Raw genomic sequence first — 9,550 nt, forward strand, 5'->3', positions numbered from 1 at the left:
CAAGCACTGGAGATCCCCAGAAGCTTTTCATCTGCTTGCAGCCCTTTGAGAGATCCTGTCTTTAGACTTCATCTTATTTTTTAATACTTCCTCTTCACCAAACCTTTCTAATTCTTTTGCTTTGTAAATCCAGTTTGCAGGCTTGTCCAATCTCCTGCTGTGTGCTTGCTTCTTTGTTGGGTGCTGGATGGAATAGTCAGAAATAGGGAAGAATTGCTCAATGACAGCCAAGAGGGTCCCCTACCCACACACTAAAGGAAAGAAGGTGATTTTGGAGAGTACCAAGGGTCCCCCAATACTCTTTCTTCTAAATTTGCTTGTATAGGACCAAATGCACCTTTAATTGCTTCCTAGATTTAGTGCCTAGTAAACCAAGGTCCTTCTGTTTGAACCACTTTTGAGTCCTTTGGAAAATTGGAAATAATACTATCTCAAACAGGTGGGGAAGTTATATTTCACTATGAACTACTTAGTGGGCTGAGGGTAATACAAATCCTAATAATTACCATTATTATTGTGTGTATACTTAAAATAAATCATAGCTGCTCAGAGTTGGAAGGGACCTTAGGTGATTAAGGACTTTATAGAGGAGATTTATCCATCAAACAAATTGTTGAATGAACGACATGCCCTTTCTTTTTGTTTTCCAAAGCTAAGATTCTCTAAGTCTGTGATTGTTGAGGATCATAAGATTTAGAACTGAAAGTTTTAGTGGTGATCTAATCTACGTCCTTCAGTTGGCAGATAGGGAAGCTGAAGTCCAGAGGGCAAATGACTTGTCCCAGGTGACATAGTAAGTAGCAGAGCTGAGATCTGAACCCAGATCCTTTGACTTCAAACCCAGTTTTTTTCACTATAACACAGAGTTGTTCTTTGAACTATGGTTTGGATTCTGAAGGACTCCAGACTAATGGCTCTCTCCACTGGACAAAACACCTCTTGACTCTTTTATTTATTTTAATATTTTATTTTTTTATTCATTAAATCTTTATTGGGTAGGTGGGAAAAGGGAGGCAGGGACCAGAAAAGTCCTTGGTAGCAGTCTTCCTCATGGCAGGCTGCAGGTGGCTGAGCTCCTTTCCCTCTTGGAGTTCCCACCCTTTTTTTTTTTAATGAACTTAAGAACTCATTTATCCTTGGAGACATTTAACAGCAACATGGCCTCTCATAAAGGGCAAACTTAACACCCATCCTGAATCATGTCTCACAAACTTTGTTCTTGGTCAAGCCTCCCCTCCCACCCACCCCCAGTGTTGAGGCTTTAAAATATTCTTGGTGACTTTAGGGCCCTCTCTGAGGTCCAAGGGCATGGGGTTTAGACATAGATGGCTATGGTGCCATCATAGCTCCAGTAACAACCATGGCAAAAAGATCCCTGGTTCTTTTAACTAAATTTCCTGGTAGCCTTCCTCTACATATGTTCCTGCGTGATGATCCTTCTAAAATTTGGTATCCAGAACTGACCATAGAGTCCCAGTTATGTCCTGCAGAGTACATTGCCAGTAAACAGTCCCTGAGTACAGACTTGGCATGGAGTCAGTACTGATTGTGTCGCCCCCGCCCATTCTCCTGGAGAGCCAAAGGTTGTGTTTCTCACCACTCTGGACCAAAATGCATATGTGTGAGGCTGATGACAGCTGTCTTAAGCTTTTAAAAATACTTTCAACATATAGTCCCACAGAGACATCTTGAAAGATTTGCCCAGTCATGGTGTGTTGTCACTGTGGGGCTTTAAGAAGCTTATTTCATTATCGGGCTCCCAGTGGGGAGGGCTTTGCCTTGTATATCATCTCCAAAGACAATGGTGCCAAATGGTTGTGTTCATTTATCTACTCTGTTCTCTTTAGCAAGCCTAATCAGGAGTATGATGCAACCTCCCTTCTGGGCTTTCTGTCCACTTAGTTCTGGAGGAAGCCAGAGGTTGGAAGTTGCTGCATTAGCACAACATTGTCAAGTTTTAAAAGGCCCACATTGCAAAATGCCTTAAAATTATGAAGGATGAAATTAATTTTGTTACAGATTGTGTCCTTTCAGTTTTTAATTTGGCTTCACGTTGATTTATTTTTCCTCTTGTCTTTTGTTTTTGGGGTGGAGAAAAATAATCATCTCATTTAATTTCTCAACATCCCTGTTGAGGCAGAGAAAGCACTTATACATTTTATAAATAGGTGCCAGAGGTTAAGGTCTTGCCCAAGGACACACAGCGATTCTGGGGTAGAGCCAGGACCTGAGCCTGAGTCTAAGTCTCTTGACTCAAGAGATATGCTATACCCAACTGCCACATCTCACCCCTTAATTGTTTTACTTTCTTTTATTTTATTTGTAAACTCTTCTGTCTTATAGATACAAGTATCACTTCGAGGCCAAAGAGTGGTTAGGGCTAGGCAATTGAGGTTAAGTGGATTGTGCAGGGTTGCACACCTGAGACGTATTTGAGGCTTAGATTTGAACCCAAGACGTTATCTCTAGGCCTGGTGCTTTTTCCACTAAAATACCTAGCTGCCCTTCATTGTTTTATTTTCTGCCACAATAAAGCAGAGATATGCCAGAGCCTATGAAATATAGACTTTGCCACAGGCTGATTCTTCAAGGGACTCAAAAATGTCTACGGGCAGGTGCTACTGTGGATTAAATCCTGAATCTCTAACCTAGAGATGATAAATCTAAACCTCCTGACTGACACCTTAATGATTTATATCAAAGGGGGTATAATGGTTCCAAGTTTCTTCCTTGATAGGAAAACATAAATTCTGCCATTGAATCCCTTCCCTTTAAGCATCAGCCTCGTGGAGGGGTTTGGGCATGATAGAAGAGTAGCTATCGAGGAACCAGACTGGAAGACTTAAATACCAATCTTTGATCTCTCTGGCAACAGGGAGTGATTATTCGTTCCAGGCAGGAGAGTAATGTGAGAATAAGCTGTCCTGCTTGAGCCGGGCTCTTTTTTTTTTTCTCTTTAAACTGAAGATCCCAATGAAGGACAAGACAAGAGGCCCCCAGGAAGTGGAAAGGAGGGACACTAGACTCAGCTTATCTCACAACTAGTGCTGTTCTGTTTGGTCATCATGGGCAATAGGTGGATTGTCCAGCTAACAGAACTGGATCCCTGGGACCAGAAAAGGCTTAGGGGGATGAATCAATAGTCTGGCTGTCAGGATGGTTATTGTATTAGGATGTGAGCACAGACCATGTGGAGCAATGCCCAGACTGAATGAATGGGAAGGATGGTGATTGGTGACCACATGTCTGTTGGTGAGTCATCACTGACTGTCCCCTGTGATAGAAGCAAGCCCAGTCTGGACCACATTAAAGTTAGAAGGATATTGCCTGTGCGTTTTCCTTTGGGGGGAGGGAATAGCTAGCTGTGAGTTAGGGCTGCGGGGGTAGTTTTTAGGCTGAGACCCAGAGGCATCTGAGTCCTGTACACTAAGATTCCCCTCACAGACTGTGCCCTTGAAGATTCTAATTTGAACTTTATGTACTAATTTAATGTTTGGCCCTGTCCAAGGCTTCCCTTTTAGATCAGTTTCCCCAAATTTAAAAATGAGGTATCTCTAAGGTCCATTCCAGATCTGACATTCTGAGAGTCCATAATGCCTCTGAGTATATGCAAATAGTTTGTATATGTTAATTGCCTGTGTCCATGCAAGTTGGTGCCTGAGCATCCATTGGGGTGGGGTATGGGGAATATATTTCTGGCCCTGGATCATCTTGGATGAGCTCACAGTGATCATGTAAAGCTGCTCCCTGTCTGTCTCCCAGGCCACCTGCCCCATCCATCTAGGTTATTTTAGGTTATATCAGTGGCTCAGGATGCAAATTGTATGCATCATCACATGTGCATTTGAGGCTGCCTTCTGTACTTACACACTTGAACTAGGAGCCCAGCTGTGGCTTTGACATTCCTTTCTAACCCTCACACCAGCCTATTGCTGCGGTTCTTTCCCACCTTGGCTCCAAGGCCCCTACCCTGCAGATCTGGAGACTAGACCAAAGCTGAGGCCAAGAGTGTCCCCTCAGGTCAGGTTGGAGGCCACTTTATAGTCTCCCTTTGAGTCTACCTGAGACCTTTGAAAGTGGACTTGCTTTCTTGGAAGGAGCTCTGGTTTCTAATTCTGATATTCACTTTTTTGGGTCATTTGACTTGTGTCTTGGTTTTCTTGACTGAAAATGAGGTTAGTTACGGCTGTACTTATCTTTCATTGAGGTTGTTAGGGAGAAGTTATGTAAGAACTGAACAATTTACAGGTTAAGATCTTATCAGAATATGTATGAAAAGATCAAAGGAGGTGGGGGGCTGATTACCTTGGGGAAAAAAGACTGAATTCAGCAGTTGTGGAGAGACCCTATCTTTTGAAAATACAGGCTTATTAAAAGCTCTTGATTAGCTATTTTTCAGTGTTTTATTTATTTTTACTTTTTACCTATACCTTTCATTTTAGAATCAATACTGTGTATTGGTTCCAAGGCAGAAGAGCAGTGAGGGCTAGGCAATGGGAGTTAAGTGATTTATCCAGGGTCACACAGCTGGGAAGTATCTGAGGTCAGATTTGAACCCAGGACCTCCTGTCTCTGGGCCTGACTCTCAATCCATTGAGCCACTCAGCTGCCCTCAATTAACTATTCTTTGGGATATAGTAATAAAAGTCTGGACCTGGGCATTGGGAATCTGGGTTCTTTCCCTGACATTACTACTAACTATATTTTTAGACAAGTCATCTCTGAACCTTGGTTTTTACAATTGTAGAATAAGGGGTTGGATCTGGTGAGATTGGAGATCAGCTCTGTGACTAGACAGAAGGAAGACTTGACAGGAATGGACATGAGGATGAGTGCTTTTCTGGGCTTGGCTTCAGAACCCTTCATGGAGACTCTTAACTTTTTTTTTTCCCCTCAAGTAAGAAGAAAGATGGGTAAGGGGATGGGGAAAAAAGTTTCACCCAAAAGCATGACAGTAATAACTCCCGTTGGCAGCAGGACTTCTTCCCTATTTCCCTCTCCAGCTTCCCCTTTATCTCCCAACCACTTTCTCCCCTTTCTAGTCCTACTTTCTATCTCCAAGTCCTTCCCCCGCCCTTGGCCCCCCCATATGGATTTTCCCAACACTTCCTATACTCATCGCTGTAGCCGACATTCCCGTGTTGTGGTTGCAGCTCACCCACACAGCCCAGATGTCACATCCTCAACAACTACTTAGACATCAAATTGCATTTCCTCCACCTCTCCTCCATGTTGAAGGTGGGCGAGCTGATGTTCCTCAGACAACTCCAACTTTACCATTTCTAGATTGTTGTTGTTTTTTTTAATACACCTAGGCATGAATTCACAAATTGTGTTTCAGTTTACCATTCTATTTTCAAGCCTAATTAATTAAGGCTCTTTGCTCTGCTTAGGGAGTCTAACCAGAAAAGTATGTTTTGCCTTTCGGTATCCAAGTTCTATAAATCCTTATACATATTAGCTAATCATTACCAACTCTCTGACATAGTCTTTCCCCTTCTAGTGATCTTGGACAAGTCACCTTCTGTGTTTCCAATTCTTGTAAAATTAAATAAAATGATCCTAGAACCTGAATCTTTCCATTGGCAATTAAGAGGAGAAAGGGGGAAAAAAGATGAGAAAGGGCTCAAGTCTTTTTAAGAAAAGAGGATATGAATTCAAGCTTTTGTCTACCGCAACTATCTCAGAAATCCAAGAATCAAACCATCAAGGGAAAAATCTATATTCTGCCTCCTATCTAATAGAGATGTCACTACAGTAGGAAGAATGGAGGGTGATGGGTGATAAGGGGTGGGGATTCAGAAGGGGTTGGGGACATATTGCAGTGATTTAAGATGCAAAGTCAGTGTTTGTTCTGGAGAGCCTATTGGAACAGATCTGAGAGGGACATTAGACCCAGAATGAGAGGGCAGGAGGGGATTATCTATCCCAATTATCTGTTTTACAGAAGAAATGAAAGATCAGTGAGGCAGGAAGAGGTGTTCTCAAAGTTCCCCAGTAACTTAGTGGCAAGACCTGAGATGAGAACCCAAGTCTTCTGTCTCCAAGGCCAGTTTTCCATTACACAGCTGTTTCTTAAAGCAGGTGTCTGGGGTGTTCAGGGGGACCAGCACCTCTGGTGTGAAGGCTTGCTGAGCCCTTTTCAAGGCTGCTCTTCCGCTTTTGTGTCCACCTTTCACCCAGTTCCCACCTGTGGCTGTACATGCCCCATGGCCACACCCTGGTGATACTCTCTACAGCTGGACTAACCCAGGCTGAGGGTAACAGTCGGATCTGAACACATCGGTGAGCCAGGGGACTGTCTACCCCAAGCATGCAAAGACTTTCCCCAGCCAAATGAATGGATGAGAACAATCTAGTCCAACTGCCATGAAGGTGACTGAAGCAGGAGCTGTGAAGCCCTTAGAGCTTGGTCAGATATTGAAGACATGATTATTTAGCCTTCATTCCAAGATGGAAAGTAAGAGTTTAAAAAAACAAATGGGCTTGGACTTAGAGTCAGAAGCTTGGCTTTGAATCTTGGCTCTACCTGCCACCACCTCACTGTTGTGACCTCAAGTGTATCGCTTCTGAGTCTCAGTTCCTTCATCTGTAGAATGGGGATGATAAGTACCCCTTATACACTTTTGTGAAGTACATACGTGCAGATAGGTAGGGCAGGTCATCCTAACTTTTGTTTTGCCACTTGACTTCACTACCTGGAAGAGAGAATAAGGCTGAGAATAAGACTTTGTGCCACTCTACCTCCCTTATTTTTTTATTTTATTTAATTTAGAATATTTTCCATGGCTACCAGATTTATATTCTTTCCCTCCCCCCTCCCATAGCCAATGTGTAATTCCACCGGGTTTTACATGTGTCAATGACCAAGACCCACTACTATACCATTAATATTTGAACTAGTATGATCATTTAGACTCTGCCTCCCTTAAATCCAATTCCTGTGCAAGTCAGGACATCGCCTGTGTGGTATCATTGGTCCTCTTTGAAAAGAAGGACTGAGAGCTACCCAACAACACAATTCCCTCACAGAATCCATCATTTCCTTCAAAGTTTATCTTGAGTACCACTTCCTACATGAAGCCTATCCCATTTGCTAATACCTCCCCAAATTACTTATGTGTTTGTATATATTTTATATTTACATAATACAATTTCAGCTCTTCAAAGGGGATCCAGAGGTCCTAGCTGCTGGCCCCAGAGTACCAGAGGGGATGGGGCCCTGAGGAAGAGGACAGGGAGCTCTGGGGAACGTGTTAAAAAGAACTGTCTGTATATTTCTGTGTTTCCCCCCAGTAGAAAGAGTAACGGACAAGAACCTTCTTTGTTTATTCCCTTTGTGTCCCTACACCTAGCACAACGTCTGGCACACAGTAGGCATTTAATATATGTTTGTGGATTGATAATAAATGCTTGTGGAATGAATGAATAAGTGAATGAACGAATGAATGAATGTGTTGCCTCAATCTTTTGTAGCACTGCATTTGCCTCACAGTCCTGATGGGAGACCACACACAATGGTCTTTTGATTGGGCACTGGGCAGCTGTGGGCTTCTGCTTTTCAGGCTCCATTGTAGACCAAGGTTCTGTCCCATCCCACATGTCTACGATTCGCTTTATGAATTTCCTTACCTGTCAGCCTTGTGCTGATCTATCCGAATCTGATGCAGGAGGAGACTTTGTATCTTCTGGCCCATCCTACATGCCTCCTGTTGTCTGACCTAGAGCTGGAGGAGAGACAGTGCCTGGCAAGAGCTGACCAGCCTCCAGGAAGTGTTCTTGGCAATCCCATCTTTATTTCAGCGACCACAAAAGGTCATAGAGGGAAAACAAAGTAAGCGTTTGTGAGAAGAGTACTTCATATCAACTATTTTGTTCAGAACGGGTCTAGAAAGATTGAAGTCACAATAACAGCAATAAAACCCAGAATCCCTTTGCACCAAAGGCTGAGACAGCTTGGAAAGTAACCTCAGGGCCAGCTCTGTATGCTAATGGTCTCTCTGTTCATTAGAAAGAAGGGATGGTGGTGACAGAGGTGCATATTGTAATTAGGAGACAATATGGAAGATTACAGTTTTATTAAACTAGTGAGAGAAAATGAACAGGAAAGCACTGGACCAGAAGACCTGGGTTCCAGGCCCCGGTCTGATACTGACAGCCTCGGACAAGATTGTTCAGGGAAGAGAACTCAGGATCCTGACTCTTGGGCGGGCTCCAGTCCCCTGAACCACCAGCATCCTTTCCTCCCTCTCCACCCTCCCTTCACTTGTTACTGTTGTCAAGTGTCAAGCCAAGATTGGAGAGCAGGGGGCAGAGAGGAGTATGGGAATTATTTCTGTTCCGTTTGTCCCTACCTCAGGCTCTCTGGGACCCTGATGAGCAAGGATGAAGGTGGGGAGGATGGGGAGTGTGACTTGGTCCCCTTCAGGGCTTGCTTGGAGGGGAAATCTGCCCACGAAGGGGGCAGCATAGTCTTCTCTTACAGGACACTCCTAGGAACACAGTATACTCCCAGACAGGACAATATGACACGCTGCTGTCTGATAAAAGGACCCGATGTACTGCTATAGCTTCCGTGTGAATGTCTGCATTTACACACTCGGTATGTATAGGTCTGCACAGGTATGTAGGTGCACAGATGTACATGGAATTGTTCAACTTGGCTCCAGAGGGCAGAGTTAGAAAGATTGAGTCAGAGAGTTAGGCTAGACATAAGGAAGATCTACAGAGGATAGAGACTGATAGTGTGACCTTGGACAAGTCACTTCTCATCTCTGGGCTGGAATTCTCACCCACCATCCAAAAAAGAAGTGCTTGGTTTGTATAGTCTCCAACAACCCTTCCAGCATTGAGAGTGTGGACCTACTAGCTGACTAATACATTTGTTATAAACTGGAATATGTTTTCATTATTTTTGGTATCTTATTCCCTAGTAAAATGGAAACTCCATGATGGCAGGGCCTGTGTAATGTTGTCTAAACGTTTTCTCCTTCAGAGCCCAGCACAGGATCCTGCTGAAATATATGCATGCTAAGCTAATGTAGTAACTGGTTAGGGACCACAGTCCCAGCGGATGGTGGGTGGCATTCATTCAACAAGCCTTAAGTGAGTTTTAGGTGGGCAGTGAGAATGAAGTAGAACAGTATCTTTTATCTTTTTCTGTTAGAAGCTAGAAGGACAAAGATGCTGGAAAGGGAACAAGAAGGAAACGGGATCTTCTTTCTCTGGGAGACCTAGCAGAGGCCTTGAACTTTCAAATGTCTTCTAGGTAGGCTCTTAGTCAGAGGTCCCATTGGGAAACCATGGAGGGAGAAGAGCAAGGGTTCCAGGGAGGCATTGCTCTCTCAGCCTGGGTCAACAAGGTCCTCAGAGCCAGGGAGGAAAGGGAGAAGGTGAAGAAGAAAAGGAAGGGAAGATTTGGAAGGATGGACAGATGGATGATAGAATAGATCAGATGGAACAGATAGACTAAACGTCTGGAGAAAAGGCTTGCCCTCAGTCAGAACATCGTAAACAAATGAGATTCTGCCATATACAATGGGATATGTAG

This window comes from Monodelphis domestica, chromosome 1 (genome assembly GCF_027887165.1).
Source record: "Monodelphis domestica isolate mMonDom1 chromosome 1, mMonDom1.pri, whole genome shotgun sequence".
In the NCBI taxonomy this organism is placed as follows: Eukaryota; Metazoa; Chordata; class Mammalia; order Didelphimorphia; family Didelphidae; genus Monodelphis; species Monodelphis domestica.